This window comes from Lutra lutra, chromosome 13 (genome assembly GCF_902655055.1).
Source record: "Lutra lutra chromosome 13, mLutLut1.2, whole genome shotgun sequence".
NCBI lineage: Eukaryota > Metazoa > Chordata > Mammalia > Carnivora > Mustelidae > Lutra > Lutra lutra.
Genome location: NC_062290.1, coordinates 72729732 through 72746801, shown reverse-complemented (window position 1 = coordinate 72746801; position 17070 = coordinate 72729732). Strand labels below are relative to the sequence as shown.

Below are 17070 nucleotides of genomic sequence, written 5' to 3'. Positions count from 1 at the left end.
GCTGACACTGAAAAATGTCAGCTTTCTTCCTATACTATGTTCTTACTTCCACAGTGTACGATCCCTCCTTGGTGGGCAGTCCTATGTCCTGCCAAACAGGGTCTAACTACTTCAGGCACCTTGTTATCCACAAGCATTCTCTTTGATGAGACCTCCAATCTTGCCCTCACTGGAGAATACCCCAGACCCACCCCTAGAGCAGCCAGAATGGGGGTTTCTGTATCACTTAGTTATTAGCCTGATCTGTTACCAAGCCTGAATTCAATACCCCTTAGTAAGTGCACTACCACTCAGATCCCTTATTTTCATGCAGTTCAGCTGACCCCTTCAGAGGAGGAGAATAGAAGTCTTATCAGGAAAAAAGGAAAAGAACAAAACAGCAAAATAAACCAAGTCAGAGCTGCTGGAGCCTTTGTCCCATTTACCCAACCCCTCATGAAAGTTTGAGTAAAACATACAACCCCAAAGGATTATACATTCCATGAAATTCTATCTGCCCCAAGTTCTGTTGATACTCAAAATTATGGCCTTACCAAAAAAAAAAAAAAAAAAATTGGAACATAAACAAATACACATCTACACCCAATCTGGGAAATTCTCACATGCTAAAAGCCAGACAAGTATTTCAACCACTGCCACCCCGTCGCTCTCCAGAGATTTCGGCAAAAAGAAAAACATCTAAATTTAAATAGAGAAAATAAATCTCCAAGTTTTGTTTTCATTTCTGATGACAAATATCAAAAATACATTTAAAGGCCACGCAGCATATCTTTACCCACCCCAGCGGATGGAGTAAACAAGAAATTCTTGATCCCCAGTGGTAACAGGAAGACAACCCCAGGATAACCCGAAGGTATAAAAAGAACCTCCAGGAGGAGTCTATGCAGCCCAGGTACCTTGAATTAATCTAAGCAAACTCCCAAGTCTCCATATTCAAGGGCCAACCACCCAGCTTTAACCAGTATTGGGAGGGAGGAGGGGAGGCGAGTCTTCATTATTACTCATAAACAAAAATACAAAGCAATATGACAAGGAAAGTTGAGACCTTGATATTGTTTTCTCTCTCACAATATTAACTTACAGTTTAGCAACAGTTAGGGTGGAGGAGGAAATCCCCTGTGTTCACACCCACCCCCCTCGAATGTCTTTTTTTTTTTTTTTTCTCCTTCAGAGGGCTGTGTACAATGCATTTTAAAAATCCATTGTTGGGGCCAGGGAGACTGAGATGTTTTTTCTCCCAGCTAATAATGGATTCGATTGCCTTGAAGTCAATGAACTCCTGGGTAGGAAATACCAAGCAGACAAACAGGAATAGAGTAAGAAATGGACCAACCAGACCATCTGTGTTAGACCTACATTACAGACTACTTAAAGGGCACCCTTTATATAAAACACTTTAAGCAAAAACATTTCACTCAGCAAAACAATTCCATTTTACCTTAACCTTACAAAGTTTCCCTAATTATTACTTAAAAAATGAGAGTGTTCCAAGACTTGAGATTCAAGTAATCTAAATGTGAAATCTTTGGTTGAGAGAACAGCCATGAGTGCCCCGTCCACACAGACAATGTCATCAAGACACGCTGCTCCCAAGAGACTGGAGCCTGGCATCCTACTGTCTCTAATCTGAGCCAACTCCCTTGTCAGTTAGGGGAAGGTTATCTATTAACAGTCATTCTCCTTCCGGGGCATTCTCTATCTTCCCACTGATAAGAAAGCCCACCATATTTACTTTGATTATCAACTATCTGATAAAAACAAATGAAGGGCTTTTTCTCCACTTGATAATGAGAGTCTCCAAAATCCGTTACTGTGGGGCTAAAACTACAATGCTAACTGCGTGCTGGGCTTTCTGTTAAGCTCTTTATCTACATTTTCTTGTTTAAATCCCCCAGGATCCCTGTGGGTTCTTATCCCCATTTTCCATCTCATGAAACTGAAGCTTCCGAAGCTTCCACAGCTGAACCTTACTCCAAGGCAACCTGGATAGCAAGTGACGAAGCCAGATTGGAACTTGGGCTCAGAACTCAGGAGTCCTTACTGTGAAGTAGAGTCTCTCCAAACTGTCCATGCTGCAAATCCACACCCGAGCTCTCATGACCCATCTTGAAAGGATGCCTCCTCGTCTACAACTTTCCCCGTGATTGACTCTTCCTGTGTTTGCGCTTTGGCACTCGCTAGGGATAGTAAATCCCTTGAAAGCAGGGACTGGGGATTTCTTGTGATCTCCTGAGGACCTCACAGATCGATCACTCTGCTCAAAAACAAGGGTGAGACAAAAGGAAGAAGCAGCCCAAGGGTCCATCGAGGGGTAAACAGACATACAAAGTGTGGTATCTACATGCAAAGGAAAAGGACTCATGAATATTAAAGAGGAAAGAAATTCTGACACATGCTATAACAGGGATGAAAGTTGCTAAGTAAAACAGCTAGTCAAAAAAAAAAAAGGACAAATACTGAACAATTCCACTGACACAAGGTACCTCAATAGGCAAACTAATAGAGCCAGAAAGTAGAACATGGCTGCCAAGGGCTTTTGGAAAGGGAGAAAATGGGGTTAGTGTTTAATGAGAAAAGAGTTTCAATTTTGCAGGATGGGAAAGTTCTGTGGGTGCTGATATCATGACAATGCAAATCTACTTAATGATACTAAACTGTGCATTTAAAATCCATTAAGATGGTACACTTTATGTTCTAAGCATTTTGCCACAGTTAAAATTAAAAACAAACAAGGGCAGGAGGAGTGCCCATCACAGAAATGCTTCGACATCCCTGTGTGGGCTGCTGGTTGGCCGGAGTCTGGCCGCTGTCTCGGGTGTCAGGGAGCTGCCCCCCACCCCCACCAGGGAGTCATCCCGCTGGTATGGCCCTGAAGTTCACTTCAAGGACAAGCCATTCAGGGCTTCCACCAATGTGTTTCCACAGCCTAGCAACACGCAGGTCGCTCTCGGAACATGCCCTTTCTGACCACCGTGGAAGCATGAGCAGAGAGCAAACTCCAAGGGGGAATGGCTTGGAGACCTCAGCGGGCACCTCTTCCTGTCTCAGGGGCCGGACTGGTGTAAGGGCCCAGATGGCTGACGCTCCGACTGCCAGAAGGCAAGTCTGGGCATCCATCATCTCCCTTGTCATGGAGCCACCGGGGTAAAAACATAAAGGGGAAAGGTAGTTTCCACCTTGGAAATGTGACAAGCCAGAGTTAATCTGCAAAGGAAACAATATTCAGAAATGGGACAGCTTGGGATTCCTTTGATGACAGAGGGCTGGCGTTTAAGGAGCGCCCTCATCCCAGGGACAGAGAGCTGCCTGGACAGGGAAAACACGGCTCAACTCACGTCCTTTTCTTCAAATCAGAGCCCTGTGGCCTCCAGTGAGGCCACCATTAACCACCCAGGCTTGTCCCATGGAGTACGCTTCGAGGGAATGGACACCCTGGGGACCTCAAACGCTCTCTGGGCCAGTCCCCCCCTGGGTGTTTAGGGCCTCTGTGTCCAAGACCCAGACTGGTCTCAGAGGTCAGACGAGACGGGCACTTCCCCAAGGAAAGTAAACCCATCCACCACCGGAGAATTCAACTCTGCTTTTCTCCTTTGGTATTCAAAAATCGTTTGTCATGAACTTCTTTTTGGAGGGCGACAAATTAACTTTTTATTTCTGTCATTTGGATTTATCTTTTTACTGCTTTTTAACTAGGCTTTTATTTTAATTCCAGGAGAGTTCACATACAGTGTCGTATTGGATTCAGGTGTACAACACAGGATTCAGCACTTCCATACGTCACCCGGGGTTCATCAGAAGTGCCCTCCTTCATCCCCATCACCTGTGCCGCCCATCCCCCCACTTCCCCTCGGAACAAACATCAGTTTGGTCTCTATGGGCAGTTTTACTATTTTTTAATGAGTCAAAGTTTATATCAAGAAAATAAAATTTCTGCATGGATGACTATGCTTTTTTATTGCGGTAAAATATATATCACACAAAATGTACCACTTAACCATTCTTAAGTGCACAGTCCTGTGGACACTAAGAATGTCCACAGAGTTGTGCGACCATCACCACCATCTGTCCACAGAACCCTTCTCATCCTGCAAACCTGAAACTCTACGTCTTCAACACTAATTCATTCTCCCCTTCCCCCAGGCCCTGGCAACCATCATTGTACTCCCCAAACATTTTTGAGATCTTAATGTCTTCTCCTTTTACTTTCTCTCCTCCTTAGGCAGGCAGCCAGGCTTTTTAATTTAAATGCTTGCTTTGGGGATCTGGTGTCAAGGAGTCGAAAATCCTGGCTTTTGTAAAAATCTAAGTCATCAATAAGATTATGCAAGGCATTTTAGAGAGGGTCCTTTCTCCCTCCAGCCCTGGGTGTTTTGCTCTGTTCCCTGGAAGTTCCTAGGGGAACTGGCAAGACCTCATAGAGGAGGCTCCAGGCCCCAAGTTCACAGACTCGCCAAGGATCCCTGTGCGCCCATAAGGACCAGCAGCTTCAATCTTGACCATGTGGATAGAAACAGTCAAAAGCCATGTAGACGCATGACAGGAAATCACAGCTAAAACAGTGCAGATCGGTGTCAGGATGGCCTCCTTCCCACAACCTAGCACCTTCTAAACCTTTAAATTTTAGATATAATCACAGGGTGGGACTATCCCCCCAAATGACTGGAGTTAAATTTTCTGTTAGCTGGACAGGTTGAGGGCTCAAAGACAAAATTAAGTTAATTTATGTAATTAAATAAAATTTTTTTTTGCAAGCCTTTGTTTACGGACTGAGATTTATAACTTCAACCACAGGAAAAGGACAGGGCTATCTTAGCTTGTAGTAAGCACTAAACAGGCAGAATAAAGAGGGTAACGATTAAGAGACTGTAAAAAGCCAAGCTATATTCAAATCCAGCTTTGCTACTAGCTATATGCTCTTGTCCTAAACCATGGTATCTCAGTTTCTTCATCTGCAACAACAAAAAATAATAATGGCATCTTCCCCAACAGGAGTTACAAAGGTCAAAGATGACAATATCTACATGGCCCTTGAAAGAGGGCCCAACTTTTCACTAAACAGTCATTATCAAAAGCAGCTTAAATCTACTTTGCTCTCAGAGTAAAGCTCTCTGCTCTTGGGGAAGCCTGAACTCCCAAAAGAAATATAAAAACTTGAACTTTTCAACGTTATACTCTTCTGAAAAAAGCTCAATCAGAATTTTGTGATTGCAAACAAACCCATGTTAAAGGTTCAAGGTTTTATCCAATTGTACACATACTGTATTAGGTCTTCCTCTGTTCATATAAACTCCGCCCTTGGTTTGGATCCATTCTTTATAAAGCCACAGGAATTGTTACTTTGTATTTGTTCAAGTATTTGCAGTAGAGTGTAAGAAGTTTTGTGTATTGCGCAATAATTTTTGCTTGCGTGTTTCCCGGCCAATTTTGGGAAAGTATCATTTGCGGCACAGAGAGTTCAGTGGAATTGTCAGAGGTGGCCTACGTTATCAAGCCCAAGAGGACCCTTGAGGAGTTCCTGAGATGTGACAATGCACTTAGAGGGTGTGGATTGGAGGGAGGAGTGATACTTCAGGGGACAAACGCCTTTAAGGTTTGCTTCCTCTCATTTACACACCTTTAGAGTGGATGTTAAAGACAAAATTATTTCTATCACGGATTTCCCAATCATTCTCTCAAAACAACAACGAGGAAGCAAATACCAGGTGACAAATCGACCTTTTGGTGACAAGACTGATAATCCTCCGTAGCACCTGCCCTGACTCCCACTCTCCCCCCGCCCCGGAATTCCCCACCTTCCAGTTTAAAGCCCTCTGGAGCAGATCAGCTGGTCCGCTGGAAAAACACGGGCTTCCCCTGGGAAGATACAGTCCTCTCTGGCCAGATGCCCAGCGATCTGGCTTCTTCCGCCCCCTCCCTTCCCCCACCTCTGGATCCCAGGGCTGGAGCTGGAAGTTCTGCACCACCTGCCAGCCACTCCCCAACGCCCCCACCACGTTCATGGCCCCACCTTTCATTTGCAAGGAATAACAATGGTTATGAAAAGTGGGTACCCAGAAGGTATGGAAAAGTGTTCTTTTCCTTCGAATGCCTTGGTTATGAAACCAGTTTGGTTCTAAAGCTTACTGAGAACATTCTACTCCATGGATAATGGTTATTAAAAAGTATGGGAAATGAAGGTTATAATACCAGCCGTCAAAGAAGGTTGGAAAATGCCACAGAACCTTGAACAAACTCTGTTTGCAAAGGGTAGAGCTCAAGAAAAAATAAGCTGAGTCGGAGTAAAACAAGAAAGTAGGTACAGACGTCTGCAGCAATGTTGAGGAGACTCTCACAACGGAAGGGGGATGACGGGGTCTCTCTGTGGATATCATTTCCCTTCAAAACTCCCCCCCCCTTTAATATACACTGAGCGTGCTGGTTTCACTTCCCAGTCGTGATTCTGTGATTCCCATTGATGTTCTGTTTACAAAAGAAAGAGAGAAAAGGAAGGAGAGAGACCGAGGAGCTGGAGGGGAGAGAGTTCCAGATGTTCCGGGCCAGAATCTAAAGAGAGAGAAGGAGGAAGGGACAGGGGATGGGTGTTGGGCAGTGAGTGGAGTAGAGCCAAAGGAGCTACAGAGGAAAGAGGTAGAGGCACGGATCCCAGGGGGCAGAGAGGAAAAACAGAAGGAAGGTGGCCTCCACTTTTCCCCTTTTCTCCCCCAGGCTCGAGGTGGCACAGCTGACCAACGCAGCTTGCTTGGGAGCTGAAAAATAGGACAGAGGCCTGGACAAGTTTGGGGAGTAAACCAAAGAAAGGAAAGGCACTGTTCCCAGGCAGGATGGGTTGTGGGAGGGAGTGATGGGGTCAATTCGGTACTGGGCTCAGAAGCATTTCCACTGCCTCCTGGGTACCTTAGCCAGATGCTCTCAAAATTCAGACAGAAATCTTTCATGCTGCAATTTAAACTCTCTGTCGCTTTTCAAGTCCCAGTGAAAAGAACCACATTTGCATACCGCACTGCAATTTGTATCATCTCACTTAAGATTTTGCTAGAGAGTTGCATACATCTGAAGCTACGGAAACACATACAGGATGTGAATTCTAGGTATGGACATTCTGGGCAGGGTAATTCTTCCTCGTGGGGGAGCTGTGCTGAGCTCTGCAGGCTGTTAGTACAGTCCACTAGATCCTAGTAGAACCTTTCCCACTCACAGACCAATCTCGCCCGTCTTGAAGCTTGGCTGGTTTGCAGAGTGTTAACTGCCAAACCTTCCTCCCTACTAGTTGGGTAAGGGAGTCTCACACTGTCATGTGCATACGAATTTCTGAGGATTTCGTTAAAATGCCGATTCTGCTTCAGTGGGTCTAGGATGGGCTCAGGGTTCTCTAGTTTCAAGGAGCTCCTGAATGATGCCAATGCTGTGGGTCTCCAACTACACTTTGAACAGCAAGGGCCCATAGCCCTGGTTTAGAAATGGACAGGAGCTGGGTAGGACCCTGTGCAGCTGTGGGACCCCTGGGCTGATTCCACAGCCTCTGAGCACATCAGTATCCTCGTTAGAAACATGATGGTGATTCTAAGGATAAAGAGATGTTGTGGAGATAAAGCAACCAGTTTAGCATCTGGCACTCAAAAAATGTTAATTCCCTGGGGCTCCTGGGTGGCTCAGTGGGTTAAGGCCTCTGCCTTCCGCTCAGGTCATGGTCTCAGGGTCCTGGGATAGAGCCCCACATCAGGCTCTCTGCTCAGCAGGGAACCTGCTTCCTCCTCTCACTCTGTCTGCCTCTCTGACTACTTGCAATCTCTGTCAAATAAATAAATAAAATCTTAAGGAAAAAAATGTTAATTCCCTTTCCCTTCCCTCAGAGCTCCTCCCAGCACCAGCACCATGCCTAGAAACCTCAAGATCAAGGTGTCCCTGGGGATTGCAGGGAATTCCCTAGAAGAGAAAATGAAATTCCATTCTCAACAGTGATTGGAGAGGGAGGGGTTTCCTCCCTTCTCCTTCTTCTATTTTATACCCTCTATGCTGGTGATACTATAACATCCGTCATCCTTCAGAGGCTGTGAATTGTTTTGATAATGAAGCATATGATGAAAAGAATATTTTAAAAACAATGTACACATTGTGATTTCATGCAAAAGCAATGCCTCCCACACTCAGGGCCCATCTCTGTGCTGTGTGAAACACCAAATTGAGCTTTCTTCTAAAGGAAAAATGATCCCAAATATGGATAATCACAAGTGCCTTGGATATGATCTAAGTTTCCAATACAGTTTGATCATTTTCCTCCCCAAATGAATGGCTTCTGCTCATCTGGAATTGTGTCAGAGGAGAATTCCTGCCTTTTTTTTTTTTAAATCCCTTTGCAAGGATAAAATGTTCTAATGCAAAACATTAATTTGCCAGGCTAAATATAGCCTTGGAATCACACGGCACACGGCACACGGCACACAGTCCTCGATTTTAATACACATACAGAGAGAGCTTTTTGAATTTAGGGCTGTGAAGCACTTGAACTTTCTAGAAAATTAATATGTATTCCTTGGGCATTCCCCCTAACCCCTTACATAAAAAGGGCTAGACAATGGGTTTCTTTCTCTGTTTACAGGCTGTATCGCAAAATTTACATGAGGCCCTGCTCCAAACAAAGCGTTTCTGCATTATGCCCCTGAGCAAATGACATCGTGATCACGTGAGCCAATCAGGTCAGGGACAGGGGCTGAGAGCAGTCAGTTAACCGCCTACAGGAAAATGTGGTTGGGCCTTCCTAGAACCTTCTACACACACTTCACCCAGGTGTGGGGCTCAGGTAGGCCCCACAGAGCTTTGCATTTGAGGCAACTAAAGGGGCGGCAGTGGGGGAGGGGAGCAGCAACTAGTGTCCCCTCCCCCCTTCCCTGCCCACCAGTAGGACTTTCCCCCCAGGGGGTCTGCTACAGGACACTGGCTCAGTCCTGGCCCCACAGGTTCACTAGGCACATCCTGCGAAGGCCATGGGCTACAGAGAGGATGCCTTCCTAGGAACCCCTTCTCTTTCCGGTGCTCAGCGTAGTGGGTGTCAGGTCCTCACACACACTCTTCTAACAAAGAACTAAAAACCGGAAGTCCTGGGCAGTTTCTCTACACCTTACAAACCCAGGGCACTCTAAGCTCCATGCAGAAACCTCTAGGCCGGCCTCCGGTGACACCCCAGGAAAAACGGCTCCCGCATCACTGCTGAGCGGGCCCTGTAAGAGCCGTCCTCGAGGCCCCCTCAGCAAAGCACAAGGGAAGCAGTAAGATACACCCATGGGTAGTTCAAAGGGAGGCTAATGTTTCTGGACCAGCATTTATTTATCTTTATGTATTGACTAGATTTCTCTCCAAGCCTATAGAGCAGATAAGGAGTGTAGGGACTCCACTGGGCAGAAAGCTCAAGTAGGATCCACAGACCTTTCCAAGTATTTCCAGAACCACCTCTGGGTGGGAGCAGCAAAAACTGGCAAGACCCGAGACAGGCAAGTCAGGGCAGATCAACTGATCTCAGAACGGCTCTGGGGACCCGGTCCAGGGCACATGCCCATCTCTCCTAAGTTACAGCCGGGGTTGGGCAGGTGCACTTGGCGGGGCGGGGGGTGGGGGGGACCCTGGGGAGGGACTTGGATCCACTGCAGGCTTGTGTCCTGGGGCATTAAGTGCTCAGGCTTTATTTGACATCACCAGGAGAGCTGGTTTAAAAGGCAGTATCTAGAAAAAACAAAAACAAAAAAACCCAAAGAAACAAAAGGCGGTATCCAGGCTCCTCTCAAATGGGGGATGCTGACTATCCATGCCAAAGCCTAGGAATCCCTCCATAGACATTGGCGTGGCCAGACTGCCTGTCTCGATAGGCTGCCCCAGGGAACAAGGCAGATTCCCCGGACACTGGGTCTTCAGTGTAGGACTAGAGTTGAGACAGTGGGAGGTCACTGGACTTACTTGGACATTTTAAGGGGGTGGGGGGGACTTCCCCCACTGCAGATAGTGACTAAAAAAGAAACTTCACAGAGGCATCACAAACAGGGTCAGGAGCTACAATATTCTGCTTTTTAAATCATGTTGCCTGTAAATCCCCAGTTATTTCTAACCGACTCACTTCCTTAAAGGTACAGGCTCATCCTAGCTGAGCCCCCAGGGCTGGGTGGCACAGAGGATCTGCTGGAGAACTTTGGACCAGAGGTGGAGAAAACATTTTACATGTCTTTGTATAAAAGAATGATTTGCAATGCCCACAAATTCCCTCAAAATTAATGTTTCTGTTGTGGCCACCCCACCATGGTGCCGCTTAATAATTCATCCCCGCATCGAGATCTGCAAATCTGTAAAGTTAAATGGTAAGACATAAACGGACTAGATTAACCAGGCTTCTCGGGCTTTTCTGAGAACCTTTTTAATTTTAACCCGAACTGCAACTCTTTACTTAATACATTAATCCCTGTTCCCATCTTAGTGACCGAGTAAACTCATTAGAGCCAGCAAAGAACCTTGTAGGAGTTACGGAAGGGAGTCTCACTGACATCCATCATATTATGGGTCACTGAGTGAGCTTAAAGCCCAGGATTAGGCTCCTGACAATTTGGGTCCATTTGCCCAACGAGGAGCCATTTCTGACTTGACTCAAAGCATAAAGAGGAAGCAAAATGGAAGAAAAAATGGAAAAAGCCTCCGGAGCCCAAGCGGTTTGAGGGTGAAGAGAGAAGGGTGTCAGCCAGACCCCCCCAAGTCGAAAGGGGGTTGGAGGGTGGAGGTGAGGTCAGGTGGAGAATCTTTGTGCCCAAAGCTCTGCCATCTGATCAGTGTGAGCGATGAACAGCCAGCCTGCGATACAATTGCTGAAATTTTATAAATTACACTTTAAAAACCGTTCATTTGCATCCACCTTAAAGATGAGAAGAGATTTCAGGGCACCTCTCTGGCTCAGTTGGTGGAGCATGCGACTCTTGATCTCGGGGTTGTGAGTTCGAGCCCCATGTTGTGTGTTTGAAGATGATGTCAATAACTAACTAACTAAATAAATCTTAAAAAAAAAAAGATGAAAGGAGACTTTGTTAACTTAGGAAAACAACCAATTTGGGGAGATACACAACACAGGCAAGGTGCTTCCATATGTTCTCTCATTCAGCACAAGTTTTCAAATAGGCAGGTTTTGGCATCCCCGTTTTGAGATGGGAAGGAACGAAGATTCCAATTCCGTGACATGCCCAAGATCTTACAGAGAACTTGACGGAGGCACGAATGTGTTTTGGCCCCGCCGAGGTTCCCGATTACCAGGGCATTACAGCATCTGTGTATTCGGCTCTGCTCACTCGGGCTGCTCCGCTCAAACATCAAAACCAACCAAAGGAGCTAGGAAAGGAAGGGGCCAAAGGACAGTGACATACATTCCTCACTGAGTCCTGCCACTCCCCCGGCTTCCCTGGCATTTATACTATGACCCCCTCACCCAGGATACATATCCCCCAAGACTTAAAAGGCCAAACAAAAACACCCAATTTCTCAAACCCACTTGAGGGACACTCCATCACCTTACCCTGTCTTCCGCCTGGATAAGGAAACGGGCAGCATTCTGCCTGCGCAGGTCCCCCTTTCCACTGGCATGGTCCATCAGGCCACTCGGAGACTCCCACCGAGACGGGAACAATACCAGTTACATGTCCCTGATCCCACTCGAAGGTATCCCACAAGGCCTGGCAGTACAGGTATACCTAGATTTTAGAGACAAACACTACACGGGAAAGAGGTAGGTGGGCCCGAGGAGAACCTCAGGCCCTTCTCCCAAAGGGTCTGTTCTCTCTTGTTGAAGAATTCACTTCAACAGGTGAAAAGAACCCTGGGCCGAAACCTGGAGAAAGCACATCTTGTTGTTACTGTAGGCAAAGGAAAACTCATGATTAATTCATTCTCCTGGCACTCAATTTTCCAGACAGCGGGGCAAAGAACAGAAATGATATTTATGGTGGGATTGTTTCCTCAAAAGCCAGTCTCCAGGGGCTGTCCTGGAGTGGATTCCACAATGACACTTCTGCACTCCCATAAATCATAATTTGTATTTCTGCTGACATCACACGGAGACTACAAAGTCCTAAACTGTTGACGGAAGGACAACCATATGTTCACCACAGTAAACTCATCAAGGCAAAGAGCAGTCAGGGGCAAGATAACCATTCTTTATATCTTAGAAACACGCTTTGTATCAGCAACAGTTGAAACAAATTTTTAAAACTTAGGTTTAAACGTATATTACTTAGAGTACTTCATTTCTTAAGTATCCTAGTTCATCAGGTGTGACTAAAAATCACATAGGCAAAATCTATAATTTCTCCCTGAGAAAAATCATAGATTTCCTATCGGAAGAGAGATGATTTCAACTTTCCAATAATAATACATTCTTGAAAAACATGTTTGAAGGGCAAAGGTCCAAAACTAAACAGTAGTCACAGATGTTCTTAGAAAGGGATTCTCTTACCAAGAGCCTGGATCTCATCACCATGGATCATGGAGGCACCAAAACCCTAGGGCCCAAGCAACTCAACGTGCTGATGGGTAAGGCTGGTGCCAATGAGGAACCCCCAACCTTAAGCTATTTTGGCTTCACAGAGAAATCTATCCATCGGTGTAGAGTTTACACAGTATAAAGAAAATGACGCCATTTCCTGGCAGAACTTACTAAAACTGTTAAACCTGATAAGTACATGAATTAATCGGTTCAAGTTTCCAATAGTTGGTACAGGATCCCTGACCAATAACCTAAACAAAGGATGACTCCTGTTTCTCATGATCAAAGAGCAGTCATTCCACAGGCTACTTCAAGATTGATCACCAGTTCTACCAGCGATGAGACATGCATAAAATTAAAGACTGGAACTACACCATCACCCCTGTGGTCTTTAGAAGTAACTTTCAACACGCTCCTGTTTCAATTGTTTAAATTCCTCAACATAACCTCCACCCAAATTTGACTTCATTCTTACTTGAAACATCTCTCATTATCTTAATAAGTAGAGACTTGTAATGACATCCGTGATAGAAATCCGAGAGATGGGAGCTTTAGGAGTCAATGCTACCTAGACAACAATTCTCCTAATTAAGCAGAAAGTCGAAGGTGTTAGCATTTCTTTCTTTTTTTTTTTTTTTAAAAGATTTTATTTATTTTACAGAGAGAGAGATCACAAGCGGGCAGAGAGGCAAGCAGAGAGAGAGAGAGGAAGAAGCAGGCTCCCTGCAGAGGGGAAAGCCCGATGCGGGACTCGCTCGATCCCAGGACCCTGAGATCATGACCTGAGCCGAAGGCAGAGGCTTAACCACTGAGACACCCAGGTGCCCCGGTGTTAGCATTTCTTAAAGTAATATTTAATAGTTAATTCCATACTAAAATAGGGAAGTTTCAGAATAAAACAACCAAGGGATCATTTTTCCCCTTACTTGATACCATGTTAAGACAACCTGCTTCATCTTATTACCCTGAGATCCCGAGGCTTCTGAGTCAGAATGAGCCACTAATGGAAGTGAAATGATCTCTGACCACACTACCCTAAACTCTGCAGGCAGAGATCTGCCAACTGCCAGAGACAGCCAACTGTCATGCCAGAATGATGAAACAATGGATATTTCAAAATGCCTGTTCCCACCTCAGAGCCTGGCCACCCTCTCACACCAGCACCTCAGCATCTCAGAAAGACACTGAAGTGAATTTCTTCTTCTTCTCACCACCAGAGAAACATGTCAGCACCTAACTGCATGCAGTCCACCACGGAAGGAACTGCAAGACCCATTTTTCTTGGCTCTTGGCTCATTTTATTAGAGCAGCCCAAAATAACTGCAGGACCTACATAACCCAATGGGACACTTATTCAAAGGAGAAGCTATCCTCGGAGCAAAGAGCCTGTGTCAAAACTGGGCAGGAGAAAGCTGGCCATGGACAGCTGTTTGGAAGGTGTGTTAGGGCAAGTCTTAGTTCTTAAGGGCTGTATGTTTAACGCAACAGAGGAAACTCCTTCAGAGATAGCCATCATTTCTAGACATGCTATTCTGAAATTTTATTGATGAATATTGGGGATGCTGTCAGGCTGGGAGAGAGAATGTTTAATTAAATTAGGACCGTTTCCAGGAAGAAAAGTGTGATGCTTAAGTGAACTCACTCTTTAATTAGAACAGAACAGAGGAAACAGATCTCCTGCGATTACAATGGTGGGCGGTGGCCCCCCAGATGCCAGTGAACACGTTAAGAGGGCAGGTTGCTTCCCCTGGGAATTTGCTCCGCGGATTCAAAGATGTACCATAGAGAGATAGACGTATAGGTATATTTGTGTGCGCACTTTTTTCAAAGGTAAGTACACTTAAGAGTGGGGAAGGAAGCTTGCCCAAATTATGGGCGCTGCATTTAAAACTGCTACAGAGAAGGGTGCAGATTTGTCCAAGTCTGACCACACAGCCTCTGGGAGCCAAACCAATGCCACCCCACGCGGGAAACTGGCTTGAAGCCACAACCCACCCTCTCTCCAAATGAGTGAACTCCCTCTACAGGACGCCCCCTTTTTAAGGATTAGGGAGAGCTCCCCAGGGCTCGAGATGTCTGTCCTGAGGGCAGGGAGCTCAGTAACAGGCTGCCTGTCTAGCCCATCCTGCTCCCCACTGTATGCAGCCGCCCTTAGCCCTCAAGTCTCCCCTGCCCACCCCGGCCTTCCTCCGCAGGTTCCGGGGCTCACGGACTTCCATTCAGTCCCCCGTCCCCCACTATGTTTCTCCAGAATTGCTCAGGGCCACCAGGATCTCCTCGCTCTCCTCTCTGAGGGCATGCTTACCCCACCCCTCCCCCGCCCCCATTACCGGCACCGTTTGCTCAGAGCTCACCAGCACGATCCACACATCCCACTCCCCAAAGTGTCTCCACAAAGGGCCCAAAGAGACGAACCCTCGGCTTTATCCAGGATAAAATACCGGATCCTAGCAGCCGGGGTCTCAGCCTCAGGCTCAGCGCGTACCCCTCCATCCCCGCCCAGGAAGGGTGCCCTCTCTGTCCGCGCATGGTCTCCGGAACGCAGCTCGCAAATCTAGTCTGCAGGGCTCCGGCAGGTCCGGGAGCTGGCCCTCCCTGGCCTCGGGCTCCCGGCGCACCCCCTGAGTTCCCCAAACCCCCAGCGCTGCCATCTAAGGACTCCTGTCTTCCTCGGGAGCTGAACCGGTGGCTCCATCCTCTGCTGCTCCCGGTTCCGGAGGGGCGGCCACGGCCGGCCGTTAGATACTCCTCGCTTTTCCTCTACAGCCCGCGCGCGCCCGTGGGGGGGGGGGGGCGGCAGGGGAAAGAGCCCTAAGTTTATTATTCAAAGCACATACAACTAAGTACTGAATAAAGCAGCCAAAGGCTCGGCCCTCCCCCAAACCTAGGAATTCAAAGCCACATGGCCACAGCCCTTTCCAGCCAGGCCCCCTCCCAGCACACGCTCCTCTAAGCAAGGCCATAAAATCCTTTTAAAGTCCGCGATCCTTCTGAGGACACCCCAGATCAGCAGCCCCTCCCAGGCCACCCTCCTCCCACCACGCCTGAACCCCTACATCAGGAGGGCTCTTTGGGGATGCGGTGTCCGGGGTCACCGCACCCCCAGCCTGGGCCACCCACCTCTGGGCGCGGGATCCCGGGGGACGCAGTCCTCGAGCTCCGCTCCCGCTCAGCCCCTGCCTCCCGGCTGGGGCGTCCGACAGGCTCCGGCGAAGACGAGCGGCAGCCCCGGAGCGGGGGAAGCGCGTCTGCCTGGAGAAGCCGGCGCCCCGCGAGCTGGAGGGCTGAGAGCACCGCCCGCTGGCCGCCGGAGCCCGCCTCCTCCCCGCCCCTCCCCGCGCCCGGCGCCCGCGGGCCGCCCCTCCGCTTCCACGTGCCCTCCCCATCCACCCACACCTCTCTGTGGCTTTGGTGGAATCCAAGCACAAACTGAGAAACCACGGAATGAATGAATGGATAGACTGGAGGGATGGAGGGTGGATGAATAGAGGCACCGGGCCAGGGAAGCCGTGTGATTCCTAGCTGGGGAGAGGGCTCTGTGTCTGGGGATGTGGACCTGGGTCAGCGTGCGGGTGGGCGTGTCGGCGTGTGCACAGGCGTACGCATGTTGGTGTACACATGTGTGTGTGTGGGTAGGTGGAACCGTGTGGGTGCCGGTGCGCGCTCGCGATGCCAGAAGCCGCTGAGCTCCTCCTGCCCGGGGTGGGAGCGATCCTTCATTTCTTACCCAGCACGACGACGATGATCCCCGGGGAAGTTCCACCGCTGGCCGCGGTGAGGAAGTCTGTCTTGGTGACAGGGATGAGGTCTCCCTGTGTTTTGGCGCTCTCCCCGATATGGCCCAGAGGCCGAGGTGTGGACAGGGATGTTTCTGGCGCTCCGGCTAGCCAGAGCCCTCAGGCTGCCCTCCCCATTGTGGCAGCCGGCGGCCTGGTGTCACAGCGCGTGAGTTAACAAAGCCAGCGGTGGGGAAGGAGGCAGCTGATACACAAGGTGGGGCTCCATTAGGCTGGTGGCCAGCCGTCCCTCACTCTCCAGCGGTCTGAAATTTCAGTCTGTAATCCCCTCCCCCACCATGAATATTTAAATAATGTTAATGACCCTTTGAGAAGGGACTGTCTAGAAATCCTCAGAGGACACGCACAGAAAACACCCCACACAGAACACAGCACGTTTAAAAAGCGAGCACTTATCTTCCTCTGCTCCATCTCTGCAGAGGAAAATAATAAAAAGCCAGGTTTCTTGAATTCAACTTTCCATTGGGAATGATGGGGGTTTTCAGTTTCCTGTTTATTCTCTCTCCAGCTTTGCAAGTCAGAGCCCCTCACTCTCCTTTGAGTTTCCATTCTAGGTAGGCCTGCTTTCTGAAACCCTGGCCAAGGTCCTGGGGTCCTCCCCAAGGGTCAGTTGTGCTGCCAGACTCTGCTGGTCCGGTTCTTCTTTGCTAATCAACAAAGGCCCTCCATCTCCCATACAAAGAAATGATCATCGGGAACTGCTCAGAAAGCCTGTCCACGCTAATGACACGTTGACAACAGAACCTCCAGAGAAAAGGCATCTTTCCAGTC

General features: G+C 47.9%; 1 protein-coding gene across 3 annotated transcripts in view; it reads right to left on the bottom strand.

The window, feature by feature from the left end:
• PALM2AKAP2 (PALM2 and AKAP2 fusion) overlaps positions 1-17070 on the bottom strand; it is a 503483-nt gene that overhangs the window by 94051 nt on the left and 392362 nt on the right. The window contains exon 1 of one of the 3 annotated variants that reach the window (XM_047700795.1): positions 15623-15784. The exons of the other annotated variants lie outside the window; for them this stretch is intronic. The gene's annotated coding sequence lies outside the window, so the exon portion shown is untranslated. Of the gene's footprint in view, positions 1-15622; positions 15785-17070 lie in introns of those variants that run through there. 3 annotated transcript variants of the gene reach the window in all.